The sequence below is a fragment of the Salvelinus sp. IW2-2015 genome, unplaced genomic scaffold, assembly GCF_002910315.2.
Source record: "Salvelinus sp. IW2-2015 unplaced genomic scaffold, ASM291031v2 Un_scaffold1736, whole genome shotgun sequence".
NCBI lineage: Eukaryota > Metazoa > Chordata > Actinopteri > Salmoniformes > Salmonidae > Salvelinus > Salvelinus sp. IW2-2015.
The window spans coordinates 158,322-178,853 of NW_019943121.1; the positions used below are offsets into that span (position 1 = coordinate 158,322).

The 20,532-nt window shown below is 42.6% G+C and overlaps 1 long non-coding RNA gene and 1 pseudogene across 2 annotated transcripts; both read right to left on the reverse strand.

Annotated features, from left to right (window-relative positions):
• Window positions 1–4,875, reverse strand: part of LOC112071834 (monocarboxylate transporter 1-like) — a 52,110-nt pseudogene extending 47,235 nt beyond the window's left edge.
• A 14,661-nt stretch (window positions 4,876–19,536) lies between these two features.
• LOC139024638 (uncharacterized) lies at window positions 19,537–19,815 on the reverse strand. Of its 2 annotated transcripts, none has more exons than XR_011475974.1 (2): window positions 19,797–19,815; window positions 19,537–19,617 (listed from the first exon to the last, which is right to left on the reverse strand). It is a non-coding gene; the product is annotated as an uncharacterized lncRNA (long non-coding RNA). The 2 variants fall into 2 exon arrangements; XR_011475973.1 differs by lacking the exon at window positions 19,797–19,815 and adding an exon at window positions 19,662–19,710.
• Between the last annotated feature and the right edge of the window lie 717 nt (window positions 19,816–20,532).

The window sequence follows — 20,532 nt, forward strand, 5'->3', positions numbered from 1 at the left end:
AGTTAGGAGACAAACTCCTCATCCCAGACTGTATACATACCAGAGTTAGGAGGCAAACTCCTCATCCCAGACTGTATACATACCAGAGTTAGGAGGAAAACTACTCATCTGTAAATTGATGTGGCTCTCTGCAAAATCACCGGATGTTTTGGAACTACTGAACATAACGTGCCAATGTAAACTGAGATTTTGGGATATAAATATGAACTTKACCGAACAAAACATACATGTATTGTGTAACATGAAGTCCTATGAGTGTCATCTGATGAAGATCATCAAAGGCTAGTGATTATTTTCTCTTTATTTGTGCTTTTTGTGACTCCTCTCTTTGGCTGGAAAAATGGCTGTGTTTTTCTGTGACTTGGCTCTGACCTAACAATCGTTTGGTGTGCTTTCGTCGTAAAGCCTTTTTGAAATCGGACACTGTGGCTGGATTTACAACAAGTGTATCTTTAAAATGGTGTAAAATACTTGTATGTTTGAGGAAATTTAATTATGGGGTTTCTGTTGTTTTGAATTTGGCACCCTGCAGTTTCACTGGCTGTTGACGAGGTGGGACGCATACCCTAGTGAGGTTAATATGGTCAAATCTGGAAACTATCATTTCGAAAACAAAACGTTTATTTTTTCAGTGAAATACGGAACCGTTCCGTATTTTATCTAATGGGTAGCAACCCTAAGTCTAAATATTGCTTTTACATTGCACAACCTTGAATTTTATGTCATAATTACTTAAAATTCTGGCAAATTACGGTCTTTGTTATTAACCTCTGTGCGCTACGGATCCCTTTAGCGGGATCATTTTCCTAAACAACCGCTGAATTGCAGGGCGCCAAATATTACTAAAAATATTTATAATCATGCAATCACAAGTGAAATATACCAAAACACAGCTTAGCTTGTTGTTAATCCACCTATCGTGTCAGATTTTGAAAATATGCTTTACAGCGAAAGCAATCCAAGCTTTCGTGAGTGTATCAATCAATGCTAGAACAGCTAGCCCCAAATTAGCATGGTCACGAACGTCAGAAAAGCAATAAAATGAATCGCTTACCTTTGATAATCTTCAGATGTTTGCACTCACGAGACTCCCAGTTACACAATAAATGTTATTTTTGTTCGATAAATATTACTTTTATAACAAAAAAAAACGGCGTTTGGGTTGCGCGTTATGTTCAGAAAACTACAGCCTCGTTCCGTTCGACGAAAATTCCAAAAAGTATCCGTAATGTTCGTAGAAACATGTCAAATGTTTTTTATAATCAATCCTCAGGTTGTTTTTAACATACATAATCGATAATATTTCAACCTGACCGTAACCTATTCAATAAAAGAGAGAAAGAAAATGGAGAGCTACCCCTCTCGCGCGCAGGAACTAATCAAAGGACACCTGACTCGTTTTGAAAAATCTCGCTCRTTTTTCAAAATAAAAGCCTGAAACTATGTCTAAAGCCCGGTCAGCCTGAGGAAGCCATTGGAAAAGGAATCTGGTTGATACCCCCTTAAATGGAAGAAAGACGGGAAATGAAACACAGATCAAAAATATTTTTAAAAATCACTCACAATTAGATTTCCTCAGGTTTTCGCATGCAAAATCAGTTTTGTTATAATCACAGACAATATTTTGACAATTTTGGAAACTTTGGAGTGTTTTCTATCCTAATCTGTAAATTATATGCATATTCTACGATCTGGACCTGAGAAATAGTCCGTTTACCTTGGGAACGTTTTTTTTTTTTWATTAAAAAATCTGACCCCTAGCGTCAAAAAGTTAAAGGCACAGTCAACTTAGTGTATGTAAACTTCTGACCCACTGGAATTGTGATACAGTGAATTATACGTGAAATAGTCTGTAAACAATTGTTGGAAAAATTACTTGTATCATGCACAAAGTAGATATCCTAACCAACTTGCCAAAACTATAGTTTGTTAATTGTGGAGTGGTTGAAAAACGAGTTTCAATGACTCCAAACTAAGTGTATGTAAACTTCCGACTTCAACTGTAGTCTAGTTACACTGACCCAGTACTGGTACCCTGTGTATAATAGTGTATTTACTATTACTTTTCTATAATTTTTTCTCTCTCTACATTGTCGGGAAGGGCCTGTCAGTAAGCATTTCACTGTTGATCTACACCTGGTCTTTCTCTCTGCATTGTCGGGAAGGGCCTGTCAGTAAGCATTTCACATTTCATCAGTCTACACACAATACTCCAAAATGACAAAGCGAAAACAGGTTTTTAGACATTTTTGTACATTTATATACAGTACCAGTCAAAAGTTTGGATACACCTACTCATTCCAGGGTTTTTCTTTTATTTTTACTATTTTCTACATTGTAGAACAATAGTGAAGACATCAACACTATGAAATAACACATATGGAGTCATGTAGTAACCAAAACAGTGTTATATATTTGAGATTCTTTAAAGCAGCCAGCCTTCGCCTTGATGACAGCTTTGCACAATCTTGGCAATGAAATCCACTTAGCCTATTGTTCTGGCACATTAATTTATTTTACGAGCAGGGTCCAACATTAACAAAAGCCCACTAGCCCGGGGCCTGTAAAAACATGTGATGGGCGAGTAGATCTTGTCCCCGACTGGGCCAGTACAGCACATTTTTTGCATTCCAGTTCAACATTTACCTCTCTGCTCTGTGGCAGTATACCATTGAAGACTACATGCCTAAATGTCATGCTATTCGTATTTGACCACCACGCTCCGCCAGTCACAGCTTCTCCAGCAGTACATCAGTTAATGCCTACACACAGCACACACAAGCTGTCCAGAGCAAAAAGAAGCGTCCATCAACATACTCACTGAGCTCATTTATTTTAGGGAAAGTGATTTACAATAGTAAACCTTCAAAAGTGAACATACTAGCAATATACTGGCTACTGTTGATAGTGTGCCACGTCCAGCTCTCTTTGGGAATGTTTGTCTTAGAAGGTATACTCAGTGTATGGTCCCTGAATGACCACAATGCATTTAAGAACTATACCATGTCCGGGCCAGAGTAAATTCTGTCGATTTTTGACCAAATGCTCCGACCGGGCCAATAAGGAAAAGAAGTTAACGTTGGTTACTGGTGTGTTTCAGATGCAGCCACATAGTGGTGGCACATGGACTATTTACTGTGCTTTGATGAACAACCAAAGAACACGTGTAACCACGCCTGCCCAGGACCTCCACATCCGGCTTCTTCACCTACGGGATCGTCTGAGGAGTATTTCTGTCTGTAATAAAGACCTTTTGTGGGGGAAAACTCATTTTGATTGCCTGGGGCTGGCTCCCCAGTTCGCTGCACCCCTGCCCAGTCATGTGAAATACATAGATTTGGGCCTAATTAACATATTTCAATTGACTGGTTTCCTTCTATGAACTATATTTTTGTTCAGTAAGAGACATACAGAGAGAGAGAGAGAGAGAGGACACAGATAAAATAAGGAAAATGTATTAATCTAAATGTATTAGACATACTCTCCCTGTTAGAAGCGACAGCCAGCCACCTCTCCTTTTTAGTTGTTGTTGCGACAGAGACTGCGGTGGCCCAGCGCACAACGCGCTCGTCTTCCTCACCATGTGATTCAGCTCGGCTGGCACTGCCTCAACACTGACGACGTGCTGCACGTGAGACTCATTGTTGTACAGAAAAACTGGACAAATGGACCCTAGACAGTCAAAACGATACAACAGTCTCTAATTCAAAGAGTTACTAATGGWACCACAAACAAAGAAATCAGGACAGTGTCTTCCCTCACCATCTTGGTATTTTCCCCAGAAGCTGAGCTGTTCCATCTGAACCTAACAGAAGTCATCCACTATAAATGGATAGCCACTCTAGCTTCGCCCTCGTGTCGGTGCTAGCAGGCTACAAAGTGCTAGGTATGCAAAAACAATCCAGTAGAGGCTGGAAACGAGTGACCTTTGATTTGTCAATCGCAACGCGATGTGGCGGAGTATGCAAAAGTTCAGCTTTCCACAACGTTGGTCTCGCTCCCTAGCCAATTCTTGAATGCCCAATGGTCACCGCCAACTTCGCTTCCCTCCATTGAAAGTGAATGGGTCTCCGTTGTTTAATCGCCCCCAACGTGCTAAAATGGATTTCTACCATAAACCCTGTCAACCAGATAACTCACTGGCCGGTAAAAGCAACTCATCTACCTACAAAAGATGGATCCCTATATATCCATCCATCAGTGTAGCTAGCTGGTAAATTAAGTGGTAACGGATTTACTGCTGGCGCTCTGCTCTGGTTGTTCAGCGAGCTGGTGCTGAAACGTACAGGAATTTGAATAGTTAGCTGTCCCGTTCCGTTATGTGGAGAGAGAGCATGAGAGCCCCTCTTCTGCATGTCTTTCGCTGCTAACTACCCTATAACTAAATATCTAGCTAGCTAATTAGCTAAAGCATCTGGACTTGATTAGCCAGCCGCAGTGACCGTGTAGCCTCCACAGCGCGCTAACAGTAGCTAACGTTTAATGGCCTGGATAGTGACGAAACTTGGCTAAAGTACCTAACTTTGCCCAAACAGCTAAAGCCACTTCGGTTTAAAACACACAACGGTTACATGAATATACATTTACCTTTTGATATAAAAACTCTCCAAAAACTCAGTCAAGTCTCTCTTGTCCAGGTATTGGTCTGTGTGTCCTGGCTGCACTTGCCAACAGTACTACAGCAGAGTAGAGCTAGCCATAGAGATAAATAGAGGACTCATCTCTCTATCTGTGCCACTATAGCGTCAGTGATTTAAAAAAATAGACTATCTCTATTTTGAAGTAGTACATTTTCTTCTTCTTGATGACCCTGTTGGACATTACTTCAACAGGGTCACCAGGGGCGATCAGCCAATGAAGTTGGAAGTCCCACCCAGTTGACTACATAAAAAATGTTGGAAGCCCTCAATGGTGCTGCCCAGGCTAAAATGGCCGTTTGGCCACGTGAGGCCTCTACCACTTTCTATGACTAGAGCGTGTTCAGAACTGAAACAGCATTGAACACCTATGTGAAAACAGGCACATTAAGGATTAGCCACGAGTGGAATTTGCGTTTCGCCTTCTAAATAAAAGTCCCTATATGAAAGTGATGCAAATTGATATAAATAATGGAATCATGCAATATTTTGACTAGATAATGCTTAACATGGTTGGAATGTTATATAAATTCAAGAAAATACAATTATTAATTTGACCAAAAAAAGTATAAATCAGTTGAACTCACACTGTGGATGTGTTAGACTTTAAAATTGCATTGGGGGCACACTAATATTTCACTGTACAGCCTTACTTGTGGATTGTGGACCAATGAAATCAGTCTACTCAGTGTCACCCACAGAACAACTTTGAAGAGTTTACACAAATATTAATGTCGTAGCTCATATTGCCAGATGTGATATCAACATAGAGGTATATTTTCATTTTCTGGGTGATTTAAATATTGACTGGCTTTCATCAAGCTGCCCACTCAAGACAAAGATTCAAACTGTAACCAGTGCCTGCAACCTGGTTCAGGTTATCAGTCAACCTACCAGGGTAGTTACAAACAGCACAGGAATGAAATCATCAACATGTATTGATCACATCTTTACTAATGATGCAGACATTTGCTTGAAAGCAGTATCCAAATCCATAGGATGTAGTGATCACAATATATTAGCCATATCTAGGAAAACCACAGTTCCAAAGGCTGGGTCTAATATAGTGTATAAGAGGTCATACAATAAGTTTTGTAGTGATTCATATGTTGATGATGTAAAGAATATTTGTTGGTCCATGGTGTGTAATGAGGAACAACCAGACGCTGCACTTGACACATTTATGAAACTACTTATTCAAGTTACTAATAAGCATGCAGCCATTAAGAAAATGATCGTACAAACTGTTGAATCCCTGTGGATTGATGAGGAATTGAAACATTGTGTGGTTGAGAGGGATGAGGCTAAAGGAATGGCAAGTAAGTCTGGCTGCACAACCGATTGGCAAACGTATTGCAAATTGAGAAATCATGTGACTAAACTGAATAAATTGAAAAAAACGACACCATGAAACAAAGATAAATGACATAAAGAACGATAGTAAAAAGCTTTGGAGCACCTTAAATACATTTTTGGGAAAAGGGAAAACTCAGCCCCTTCATTCATTGAATCAGATGGCTCATTCATCACAAAACCAACTGATATTTCCAAATACTTTAATATTTTTTTTCATGCCAGGTTGAGAGCGTCTAGGTCTGTGTGAGGGACATGAAAGAGCACAGTCATGTGCACTTTTGATATGAATAGTGTTCGCTAAGATGATGGATAACGCAATTGTATATGCTTCGCGGAAACAGCCCAGTAAAAAAAATATTACATCTGGAAGGGGAACGGGATGGGCTCAAACGGTACCTTCCCGCTAGCCATGATTGGCTGAGATAATGAGTGGGCTGGACATGCCGAGAGATGAGTTTCCGATTGGTCTTCGGTGTAGCATCTTGTGTCTATAAAATGAGCTGCTCGTTATGCGTATGTAACCGATGTGAAATGGCTAGCTAGTTAGCGGTGGTGCGCGCTAATAGTGTTTCAATCGGTGACGTCACTCGCTCTGAGACCTGAAGTAGTTGTTCCCCTTGCTCTGCAAGGGCCGCGGCTTTTGTGGCGCGATGGGTAACGATGCTTCGTGGGTGTCAGTTGTTGATGTGTGCAGAGGGTCCCTGGTTTGAGCCCGGGGCGGGGGGACAAAAGTTATACTGTTACACGTAGATAAACGTTTCTACTGCAGTTTTTTCAAAAGATATAACGTTTGCCATGGAGAACGCAAATATGTTGCTACTGCTCTAAATAACATTGTTGCCTTGAATTTATCAGGCGCTATCGACAAAGGTCAGTGGGAAGAAGTTGTGATGGACTACATTCTGGAGAACGATCGTGCCATGCTGACTCTGAAAATGAATCAGACGATGAGGAAATCCCTGATTTAGATTTTAAAAAACATTTTCATTGTATAGTCAGTCTTCTGATGACAGTGATGGGGAAGAAACGGTGATCAACAGTGTTGTTGTCACAGAAGAAGTTGACCGAGTTTTGAAATCAGTGGAATGTCTGGTAGAAGCAAAGTATGATTGTTACATTTTGACAGAAAAATTGTCCAATTCACACACTTATCAAGAGAACATCCSTACTGCATCTGATCTGGCAGACTCACTAAACACAAATTAAGCATTTGTAAATTATGTGTTGGAGTGTGCCCCTGGCTATCTGTCAGTAAAAATAAAATAATAATTGTGCCGTCTGGTTTACTATAAGGAATTTGAAATGATTTATACTTTTACTTTTGATACTTATGTACATTTTAGCAACACTTAAGTATTTTTAAAACCAAATACTTTTAGACTTTTACTCAAGTAGTATTTTACTGGGTGGCTTTTACTCAAGTAGTATTTTACTGGGTGGCTTTTACTCAAGTATGACAATTTAGTACTTTTTCCACCACTGGATGTGGCTGGGGGTGATTACAGTCATCTATTGTATTACATGAACGTGTCTAGACAATAGTGACCCATCCACTTAGCTAGATGTGGCTGGGGGTTACAGCGTTTCTTTCACATGACCCATCAATTTAGACAAGTGTGTCTGGTTAAGCGTCATCTAATATTTATAAAATATTTTTATCTTGACACTTTCTGTTTACCTGGAATTTTCCTTGTTGTAGGCTACTACTTTTACCACTTTTAGTCTTAATCTTTACKACACCACTCACTGKTTAGCACCTGACCTCACATGTAAATCCTTAAAGAGATGGGTGGGGCTAAGGCTTAAGAGGGTGTGAACGATGCTGAATGAGGGTAGACAAAGGACAGCTCTCCAGTAAGTACCAAAACATTCAAAGGCCATTTTCTCAAAAGGGAGTTTACAAGTTTATCAACTTTCAAAGCAGAATTACTTTCCCATTGTTCCTCAAATGCAGTGTATGATATACCATTTTGTAGTTCCGGTCGGTCACATATTATGTCTGTTTGGGCTTCTGGCGGTCAATTTGCAGTCTACAAATTATTTGTAATTATGTTCCGGCCCCTGACCAATCCACTCAAGAAAAAAATGGGCCTGTGGCTGAATGGAGTTGATGAGACCTGCTGTAAAGGATATTAAGCAGCAGCAAAGAATGAAGAGTAACCAAAGGATACAGTAGGCCTAGCTTACTTGAAAGCAAGGAAAGGTAGCCTAGCAGTTAGAAGCATTGGGAAATTACCCGAATGGTCACTGGTGCGAATCCCTGAGCTGATTAGGTGAAAAATCTGTCGATGTGCTCTTGAACAAGGCACTTAGTCCTAATTGCTCTTGTAAGTTGCTCTGGATAAGAGTGTCTGCTAAATGACAAATTAAATGTACCTCATGACAAAGTTAACACGGTAACCATGTACATTTTGAATGAATAACAAAGAAACAAACTATTGATAACTCTGTCTAATTGAACACAAGAGTAAAACTGTAAATACATGTGAATTGGATAGCCTATGGCATGGCTTCTCAAAGTGGGTCCACTGTGTGAAGGAATCCGCTCTGATGACAGAATGGAGAGAATAGAGGAAAGGAGAAGAGAGAAGAGAAAGGAAGATGGAATACATTCAGATGAGATAGAGATAGGAGAAAAGGAGCGATAGACTAAAGAGAAGAGAGAGGAATGGGGAGATGAAAAGGAGAGATAGACTAAGGAGAAGAGAKGAATGGGGAGATGAAAAGGAGAGACAGACTAAGGAGAAGAGAGGAATGGGGAGATGAAAAGGAGAGASAGACTAARGAGAAGAGAGAGGAATGGGGAGATGAAAAGGAGAGATAGACTAAGGAGAAGAGAGGAATGGGGAGATGAAAAGGAGAGACAGACTAAGGAGAAGAGAGTAGAAAAGGAGAGACAGACTAAGGAGAAGAGAGAGGAATGGGAGATGGAGAGGAGAAAAGGAGAGACAGACTAAAGAGAAGAGAGAGGAATGGGGAGATGAGAGGAGAAAAGATAATGAAGAGAGATACAGTGCAGATATGATCCAAAGAAAACATGTTACAGCCTACAGTTTATGTGTCCTTTAGAGTTTAGGCTGTTAATTATTCCATGAAGTTACATTCAGATAAATCATCTATTTTCCAGGGCGACCATGAAGGCTTCTTCAGAATAAAACCCAATCATCTAACAAGGACAGGACACAGCTAAAACATATACAATAACATACATTACATCTACAAAGGCCTAACATGAAATGAGAAACAGTAATCTAACATAATATCTTTGTTTTTCTATATATAGTCACACTATGGAGCTATTGGGTGCTGCTGGTTAAGGTGTTCAACAGAGAGGTGTTTGTGAGACAAGGACACAAGATCAAACACCAGTCATGGTTTGTGAGCGAGGAAAATATACTGTTAACCAAGAAGCGTGACGTCCAATACATATGGAGCATACATACTTAGTCCTGTCGAGGAAGGGTAGATCCTCTTATTGGCTGAGGAGGAGGAGGAGTAGACCTAGTGATCTGATTGGTTGAGCTGCAGTGTGAGGTGTTCTTGCGTAACCGTGGGTTACGGTGGTGTTCTGTTCTGTGTTTCCAGGTGACAGCATCTAATGAGGGTTCTGGCCCAACAACCTGACAGATCCTCTGATTGGAATGTTAATTTAGCTTCTGTTAACGAGGACAGAGAGAGAGGAGAGAGAAAGAGAGAGAAAGAAAGAGAGAGTAGAGAGAAAGATAGAGAGAGAGAGAGAGAGAGAGAGAGAGAGAGAGAGAGAAGAGAGAGAGAGAAGAGAGAGAGAAAGAGAGAGAGAGAGAGAGAAGGAGAGAAAGAGAGAAAAAGAGAAAAAGAGAGAGACAAAGAAAGAAAGAAAGAAAAAGAGAGAGAGAGGAGAGAGAAAGAGAGAGAGAGAGAAAGAGAGAGAGAGATAGAGAGAGAGAAAGAGTGAGGGGGGGGACAGGGGGTATAGAGAGAGTGTGATTCACCATTCTTCAATATTTACCCAGTCTCAGAAGCTCAGCCTTACAGCTGCAGAAGGCCCAACAGAGGGCTTGCTTGTCTGGGGAGGGGGAAGCACGGAGAACGGGAATGTCTACTCATGGGGTTGTGAGGTTTCTGACACAACAAACAGCTAAGAAGAGGAAGGGAATCACACCTCTGTTTTCCTGACTCACTCCTCTCACCCCTGAAACCCCACAAATGGGGGAGGATGGGGGTGACTACTTACCGCTGAAACAGCGAGGAAGGAGAGAGAGAGAAGAGGGTAACATCATGTTGTATTTAACAACACCATGCTAGCAGACACCAGTGACATCACGTTGTATTTAACAATACCATGCTAGCAGACACCATCAGACACCAGTAACATCATGTTGAAGTTAACAACACCATGCTATCAGACACCATCAGACACCAGTAACATCATGTTGTATTTAACAATACCATACGAGCAGACACCATCAGACACCAGTAATGTCATGTTGTATTTAACAACACCATACGAGCAGACACCATCAGACACCAGTAACATCCTGTGATAGTTAACAACACGATGCTAGCAGACACCATCAGACACCAGTAACATCCTGTGATAGTTAACAACACGATGCTAGCAGACACCATCAGACACCAGTACATCCTGTGATAGTTAACAACACCATGCTAGCAGACACCATCAGACACCAGTAACATCCTGTGATAGTTAACAACACCATGCTAGCAGACCACATCAGACACCAGTAACATCATGTTGTATTTAACAACACCACGCTAGCAGACACTATCAGACACCAGTAATGTCATTTTGTTGTTAACGTTCTCCTAACTTTAATACCAAACATGCTAAAAAGGTTCTCTCAATGGTTTTGCTAACATAGATAGAATGTTCCCCTAAGTCATGGAAAATTGGCCACTCAAACAACAAACGAAAGAAACAACCGTGAATCTTACAGGGCAAATTGCCACTAACAAAGATAACTACCCACAACGAAAGGAGGGAAAAAGGGCTACCTAAGTATGGTTCCCAATCAGGGACAGCTGTCTATCGTTGTCTCTGATTGGGAACCAACTCCCCGTGCTTACTGTGGCGAGCGTTGTACGGTCAGGCACCGTGTTATGCGGTGGAGGAGCGCACGGTGTCTCCAGTGCGCGTTCATAGCCCGGTGCGCTACATTCCAGCTCCCCGCATTGGACGGGCTAGAGTGAGCATCCAGCCAGGACGAAGGTGCCGCACGAAGCCTCCAGTGATGATCCATCGCACGAAGCCTCCAGTGATGATCCATCGCACGAAGCCTCCAGTGATGATCCATCGCACGAAGCCTCCAGTGATGATCCATGGCACGAAGCTTCCAGTGATGATCCATGGCACGAAGCCTCCAGTGATGATCCATGGCACGAAGCCTCCAGTGATGATCCATGGCACGAAGCTTCCAGTGATGATCCATGGCAAGAAGCCTCCAGTGATGATCCATGGCACGAAGCCTCCAGTGATGATCCATGGCAAGAAGCCTCCAGTGATGATCCTTGGCACGAAACCTCCAGTGAGGAGTCACGGCACGAAGCCTCCAGTCGGAGCCTCCAGCGACGGTCCCCAGTCCGGAGCCTCCAGCGACGTTCTCCAGTCCGGAGCCTCCAGCGACGGTCTCCAGTCCGGAGCCTCCAGCGACAGTCCGGGGCCCGCAGCGAGGGTGCCCAGTTCGGGGCCCGCAACGAGGGTCCCCAGTCCGGGGTCGGCGACGAGGGTCCCCGCACCAGATGTGCCACCAAAGTGGGGTGAGCCAGAGGTGGAGCGGGGTCTGCGTCCAGCAACCTGAGCCGCCACCGCGGATAGATGCCCACCCAGACCCTCTCCTAAGGTTCAGGTTTTGCGGCCGGAGTCCGCACCTTTGGGGTGACTGTCACGCCCTTAGAGAGCCTTTTTAGTCTCATTTGGTTTGGTCAGGGTGTGATTTGGATGGGCATTCTATGTTTTGTTTTCTATGTTTCTTATTTCTATGTTTGGCCGGGTATGGTTCTCAATCAGGGACAGCTGTCTATCGTTGTCTCTGATTGGAAACCATACTTCGGTAGCCATTTTTCCCTCCTTTCATTGTGGGTAGTTGTCTTTGTTTGTGGCACTATAGCCCTTAAGCTTCACGGTCGTTTTGTATGTTTATTGTTTTTGTTGGCGTCATTCCAAAATAAAAAGGAATATGTATGCTTACCACGCTGCACCTTGGTTTTCTTCCAGCATCGGCCGTGACACATGTATCTGTTTTTGAACCCTTACGGAGCTAACACGATTATTCAGGTCAGGAAGACTGTATCGAAGCATGAGGTCTGATACCAAGACTCAAAGACAGTTTCTATCTACAAGCCATCAGACTGTATCAGAGCATGAGTCTGATACCAACAGGTTCAGAGACAGTTTCTATCTACAAGCCATCAGACTGTATCAGAGCATGAGGTCTGATACCAACAGGCTCAGGAACAGTTTCTATCTACAAGCCATCAGACTGTATCAGAGCATGAGGTCTTGATACAACAGGCTCAGAGACTGTTTCTATCTACAAGCCAATCAGACTGTATCAGAGCATGAGGTCTGATACCAACAGGCTCAGGAACAGTTTCTATCTACAAGCCATCAGACTGTATCAGAGCATGAGGTCTGATACCAACAGGCTCAGAGACTGTTTCTATCTACAAGCCATCAGACTGTATCAGAGCATGAGGTCTGATACCAACAGGTTCAGAACAGTTTCTATCTACAAGCCATCAGACTGTATCACAGCATGAGGTCTGATACCAACAGGCTCAGAGACTGTTTCTATCTACAAGCCATCAGACTGTATCAGAGCATGAGGTCTGATACCAACAGGCTCAGAGACTGTTTCTATCTACAAGCCATCAGACTGTATTCAGAGCATGAGTCTGATACCAACAGGTTCAGAGACTGTTTCTATCTACAAGCCATCAGACTGTATCACAGCATGAGGTCTGATACCAACAGGCTCAGAGACAGTTTCTATCTACAAGCCATCAGACTGTATCAAGCATGAGGTCTGATACCAACAGGGTTCAGAGACTGTTTCTATCTACAAGCCATCAGACTGTATCAGAGCATGAGGCTTGATACCAACAGGCTCAGGAACAGTTTCTATCTACAAGCCATCAGACTGTATCAGAGCATGAGGTCTGATACCAACAGGCTCAGGAACAGTTTCTATCTACAAGCCATCAGACTGTATCAGAGCATGAGGTCTGATACCAACAGGCTCAGGACAGTTTCATCTACAAACCATCAGACTGTATCAGAGCATGAGGTCTGATACCAACAGGCTCAGAGACAGTTTCTATCTACAAGCCATCAGACTGTATCAGAGCATGAGGTCTGATACCAACAGGTTTCAGAGACAGTTTCTATCTACAAGCCATCAGACTGTAATCAGAGCATGAGGTCTGATACCAACAGGCTCAGAGACAGTTTCTATCTACAAGCCATCAGACTGTATCAGAGCATGAGGTCTGATACCAACAGGTCAGAGACAGTTTTCTATCTACAAGCCACAGACTGTATCAGAGCATGAGGTCTGATACCAACAGGCTCAGAGACTGTTTCTATCTACAAGCCATCAGACTGTATCAGAGCATGAGGTCTGATACCAACAGGTTCAGAGACAGTTTCTATCTACAAGCCATCAGACTGTATCAGAGCATGAGGTCTGATACCAACAGGCTCAGAGACAGTTTCTATCTACAAGCCATCAGACTGTATCAGAGCATGAGGTCTGATACCAACAGGTTCAGAGACAGTTTCTATCTACAAGCCATCAGACTGTATCAAGCATGAGGTCTGATACCAACAGGCTCAGAGACAGTTCTATCTACAAGCCATCAGACTGTATCAGAGCATGAGGTTGCTGATACCAACAGGTTCAGAGACAGTTTCTATCTACAAGCCATCAGACTGTACACAGCATGAGGTCTGATACCAACAGGCTCAGAGACAGTTTCTATCTACAAGCCATCAGACTGTATCAGAGCATGAGGTCTTGATACCAACAGGTTCAGAGGACTGTTTCTATCTACAAGCCATCAGACTGTATCACAGCATGAGGTCTGATACCAACAGGCTCAGGACAGTTTCTATCTACAAGCCATCAGACTGTATCAGAGCATGAGGTCTGATACCAACAGGCTCAGGAACAGTTTCTATCTACAAGCCATCAGACTGTATCAGAGCATGAGGTCTGATTACCAACAGGCTCAGAGACAGTTTCTATCTACAAGCCATCAGACTGTATCAGAGGATGAGGTCTGATACCAACAGGTTCAGAGGACAGTTTCTATCTACAAGCCATCAGACTGTATCAGAGCATGAGGTCTGATACCAACAGGCTCAAGGAACAGTTTCTATCTACAAGCCATCAGGACTGTATCAGAGCATGAGGTCTGATACCAACAGGCTCAGGAACAGTTTCTATCTACAAGCCATCAGACTGTATCAGAGCATGAGGTCTGATACCAACAGGCTCAGGAACAGTTTCTATCTACAAGCCATCAGACTGTATCAGACATGAGGTCTGAATACCAACAGGCTCAGGAACAGTTTCTATCTACAAGCCAACAGACTGTATCAGAGCATGAGGTCTGATACCAACAGGGCTCAGGACAGTTTCTATCTACAAGCCATCAGACTGTATCAGAGCATGAGGTCTGATACACAACAGGCTCAGAGACAGTTTCTATCTACAAGCCATCAGACTGTATCAGAGCATGAGGTCTGATACCAACAGGCTCAGAGACAGTTTCATCTACAAGCCATCAGACTGTATCAGAGCATGAGGTCTGATACCAACAGGCTCAGAGACAGTTTCTATCTACAAGCCATCAGACTGTATCAGAGCATGAGGTCTGATACCAACAGGCTCAGAGACAGTTTCTATCTACAAGCCATCAGACTGTATCAGAGCATGAGGTTCTGATACCACAGGCTCAGAGACAGTTTCTATCTACAAGCCATCAGACTGTATCAGAGCATGAGGTCTGATACCAACAGGCTCAGAGGACAGTTTCTATCTACACAAGCCATCAGACTGTATCAGAGCATGAGGTCTGATACCAACAGGCTCAGAGACAGTTTCTATCTACAAGCCATCAGACTGTGATCAGAGCATGAGGTCTGATACCAAACAGGCTCAGAGGACAGTTTCTATCTACAAGCCATCAGACTGTATCAGAGCATGAGGTCTGATACCAACAGGCTCAAGACAGTTTCTATCTACAAGCCATCAGACTGTATCAGAGCATGAGGTCTGATACCAACAGGCTCAGGAACAGTTTCTATCTACAAGCCATCAGACTGTATCAGAGCATGAGGTCTGATACCAACAGGCTCAGGAACAGTTTCTATCTACAAGCCATCAGACTGTATCAGAGCATGAGGTTGATACCAACAGGCTCAGGAACAGTTTCTATCTACAAGCCATCAGACTGTTATCAGAGCATGAGGTCTGATACCAACAGGCTCAGAGAACAGTTTCTATTCACAAGCCATCAGACTGTATCAGAGCATGAGGTCTGATACCAACAGGCTCAGAGACAGTTTCCTATCTACAAGCCATCAGACTGTATCAGAGCATGAGGTCTGATACCAACAGGCTCAGGAACAGTTTCTATCTACAAGCCATCAGACTGTATCAGAGCATGAGGTCTGATTTACCAACAGGCTCAGGATGACAGTTTCTATCTACAAAGCCATCAGACCTGGTATCAGAGCATGAGGTCTGATACCAACAGGCTCAGATACAGTTTCTATCTACAAGCCATCAGACTGTATCAGAGCATGAGGTCTGATACCAACAGGCTCAGGAACAGTTTCTATCTACAAGCCATCAGACTGCTGAACACTTGAACTGGACTAAGCACCTGCTCTGATTCTCCACACATGCTGCACAGAAAGACCTAGTTAAGCTGCAGCTGGCCCAGAACAGAGCGGCATGTCTTGCTCTAGATGAACCCAGAAAGAGGGCTGATATAAATACTATGCATGCCAGTCTCTCTAGGCTGAGAGTTGAGGAAAGACTGACTGCGTCACTTCTTGTTTTTATAAGAAACATTAATGTGTTGGAAATTGTTTGCAAAGTCAATTTACACACAGCATTGACACACACACTTACCCCACCAGACATGCCACCAGGGGTCTTTTCACAGTCCCCAGGTCCAGAACAAATTCAAGTAAACGTACAGTATTATACACAGCCATGAGTGCATGGAACTCCCTTCCATCTTTTATAGGGCAAGTGAACAGCAAACCTGGTTTCAAAAATCAAACTAAGTAGCACCTCACGGCACAATGCCTCTCCCCCATGTGACCTACTTGTTGTGTGTATGTACTGCCATATATGGGTAACTGATAGATACACACACACACACACTGCTTGGAATAACCCTGGATTGTTAACTGTCATGGTCAAAACATTTTGATACAACAGTAGCTAAGATGGGGAGAAGTCTGTCCATAATAAAGCGCTGCTATGCCTTCTTAACAACACTATCAACAAGGCAGGTCCTACAGGCTCTAGTTTTGTCGCACCTGGACTATTGTTCAGTAGTGTGGTCAGGTGCCACAAAGAGGGACTTAGGAAAATTGCAATTGGATCAGAACAGGAAAGCAAGGCTGGCCCTTGGATGTACACAGAGAGCAAACATTAATAATATACATGTCAATCTCTCCTGGCTCAAAGTGGAGAAGATATTAACTTCATCACTTCTTGTATTTGTGAGAGGTATTGACATGTTGAATGCACCAAGCTGTCTGTTTAAACTACTAGCACACAGCTCAGACACCCATGCATACCCCACAAGACATGCCACCAGAGGTCTCTTCACAGTCCACCCATACATACCCCACAAGACATGCCACCAGAGGTCTCTTCACAGTCCCCAAGTCCAGAACAGACTCTGGGAGGAGCACCGTACTACTGATATAGAATTTTATTATCAATGTCTATAATTTTCAATTATTCTAATCGGTCTGCAACCCAGAGTGTGTAAAGTTCTGGTTTAAATGAAACCAGAATTCCCAGCTCACAATAAGTCAAATCAAAGTTAATTCACGAGAGCTCTCCCATTCACATACAAAGATATCCCTTTTATAACATTCTTCTAACCTACGCACACACATGCACACTAACATTAGGAGAGCTATCTTCTTCTCCAGAATTCTCACCACAGTTTATCACTACCCAGCTGACAGTTCCAGTCCCCCCCGGATAAAGGAAACCTGGAGGGGTGTTCCCTGTCCTATCGTACATTCCCAGATTTATAGCCGGGTCGGTTCAACCACACACATTCCTCTCTCTCCCAGTCTCACCTAGTTGGAATTATGTTTAATATTTGTAATTACTCCTTATCCATGCTACATAACCTCTAATCCCTAATGGTTAAGTTTCCGGGTAGAATTATTTAATAATTTATCTTAAACCTTATAAATTATTTGATCAACTACATAGAGCCATGACTACATGGAACTCTATTCCACATCAGGTAACTGATGCAGCAGTAGAATCACATTTAAAAATCAGGTAAAAATACACCATATGGAACAGCGGGGACTGTGAAGCAACACAAACACAACTTGCTCAATTTCCACATTATTCATTACGAGATGTAGTTGAGGGCTAGGGTTTAATGAATGATGTCCCAAATACAAGGCTTTTAGAAATATTTACCACTAACTTATTCCTTGCTAAACATTCTGAAACTAACTCCAACTCTTTGTTGAGTGTTGCAGTCATTTCAGTCGCTGTAGTAGCTGACGAGTATAGTGTTGAGTCATCTGCATACATAGACACACTGGCTTTATTGTGACACAGTCAATAGAGACCTGGGCCAAGTTTTAGGTTTGAGGAGAAAACCTGTTTTATGTCTAAATAGTAAATATCTCTGAGTGCTGATATATGGGCCGCAAGGATTTCATCATCAGGAAGTAGAAAGGTCGAGGGTCACGGTAGGCCTACCCTGACCTGTCCTGCTGTGCGCCCTGCCCTTCTGTCCTGTCCTCCTGTCCTGCCCTGTCCTGTGTCCTTCCCTGTCCTGTCCTCTTCTGTCCTCCTGTCCTTTCCTGTCCTGTTCTGTCCTTTCCTGTCTTCCTGTCCTGTCCTGCTGTGTCTCTCCTCTCCTTCCCTATCCTGTCTTGTTCTGTCCTCCTGTCTGGTTCTGTCCTCCTGACCTGTTCTGTCCTCCTGACTGTCCAAAGGGACGTTTGCAACATTTACCCTCCTGAAAAACAAGCTCACACACACACACACACACACACACACACACACACACACACACAGAGACAATGTTTTACATGCTGCGTGATTGTAACACCTTCTAATCAGTAACAGTGTGGACAACAGCGTGTGTGCAATCATTAACTGTAATCTATAATGTTCATTAATGATCATTAGAACATGCTGACAATGTCACATTAAGACAAAGGAACAGCAGACAGACACACACACACACTATGTATTCCACTACCTCTGATCAGAGACTTAAAGAACCTGAGTGGATTCACTATGTAGTGCACTACTTCTGATCAGAGACCCTATTCACTATGTAGTGCACTACTTCTGATCAGAGACCCTATTCCCTATGTAGTGCACCCCGTCAATAAGTAATCAGATGTACAGTGCATTCGGAAAGTATTCAGACCCCTTGACTTTTTTTACATGTTGTTACATTACAGCCTTATTCTAAAATTGATTAAATTAATTGTTTTCCTCATCAATCTACACACAATACCCCATAATGATAAAGCGAGAACACGTTTTTAGACATTTTTGCAAATGTATAAAAAAGAATAACTAGGCATTGTTCTGAAGCTGAAAGGATCAGCACAATGCTCAGATTTAGAGGTGGTCACCCAAGTGTTTCCCGGGACAACGCTGGTCCTCTTTGATTTGGCGCAGCGGAGGAGCTGGATGTTCCAGTGGGACCAGAAGATAAACAAGTGCATAGAGAGGGACCGGTGCTCTATCAATCAACTGGTGTACCCATTTCAGGGAACACAACCTGCCAGCCGGCCATTAAACATTGTGTCCCTGGGACATACTGTAGGGGTGGAGTGCATCTGACTGACGTGGGCAATAACATCTTCCTTAAGAGTTGGTCTCTACAGTCTCCTAGAGCCTAGGACCTTCAGATTGGTCGTCACTAGTTACCACAGCCACAAAGTCATAACCCCCCCTATTTCTCTTCTTAAAATCGGATTTTAAACCTAACCCTAACCTCAACTCTAACCTTAAGTAAACTGCTAACCTTATGCCTAACCTTAAATTAAGACTAAAAAGTACATTTTTACGATATAGCCAATTCTGACTTTGCAGCTGTGGTAGCTAGTGGAAACCACTAGTGGAAACCAGCACCATGCCCTGAACTAAGTCACGGTCACTAGACAGCTACCACCCGGTTCCCCAACCCTGCCCCTTAGAGGCTGCTGCCCTATGTACATAGTCATGTAATCACTGGTCATTTTAATAATGGAACACTGGTCACTTTAATAATGGAACACTGGTCACCTTAATAATGGAACACTGGTCACCTTAATAATGGAACACTGGTCACTTTAATAATGGAAAACTGGTCACCTTAATAATGGAACACTGGTCACCTAATAATGGACCACTGGTCACTTTAATATGGAAAACTGGTCACCTTAATAATGGAACACTGGTCACCTTAATAATGGAACACTGGACACTTTTAATAATGGAACACTGGTCACCTTAATAATGGAACACTGGACACTTTAAATGGAACACTGGTCCCTTAATATGGAACACTGGTCACTTTAATAATGGAACACTGGTCACTTTAATCAATGGAACACTGGTCACTTTAATCATGGAACACTGGTCACACTTTAATAATGGAACACTGGTCACTTTAATAATGGAACACTGGTCACTTGAATAATGGAACACTGGTCACTTTAATAAATGGAACACTGGTCACTTTAATAATGGAACACTGGTCACCTATAATATGGAACACTGGTCGCCTTAAATAATGGAACACTGGTCACCTTAAAATGGAACACTGGACACGTTTAATAATGGAACACTGGTCACCTTAATAATGAACACTGGTCACTGTTAATAATGGAACACTGGTCACCTTTAATAATAGAACACTGGTCACCTTAATAATGGAACACTGGACACTTTAATAATGGACACGGACTTATGGCCTGTCACTTTAATAATGGAACACTGGTCACTTTAATAATGGAACATACTTGGTCACCTAATAATGGAACACTGGTCACCTTAATAATGGAACACTGGTCACCTTTATAATGGAACACTGGTCCACTTAATAATGGAACCATGGTCACTTAATAATGGAACACTGGTCACTTGAATAATGGAACACTGGTCACTTAATAATGGAACACTGGTCACTTTAATAATGGAACACTGGTCACCTTAATAATGGAACACTGGTCACCTAATAATGGAACACTGGTCACTCTTAATAATGGATAACACTGGACACTTTAATAATGGCAACACGGTCACCTTAA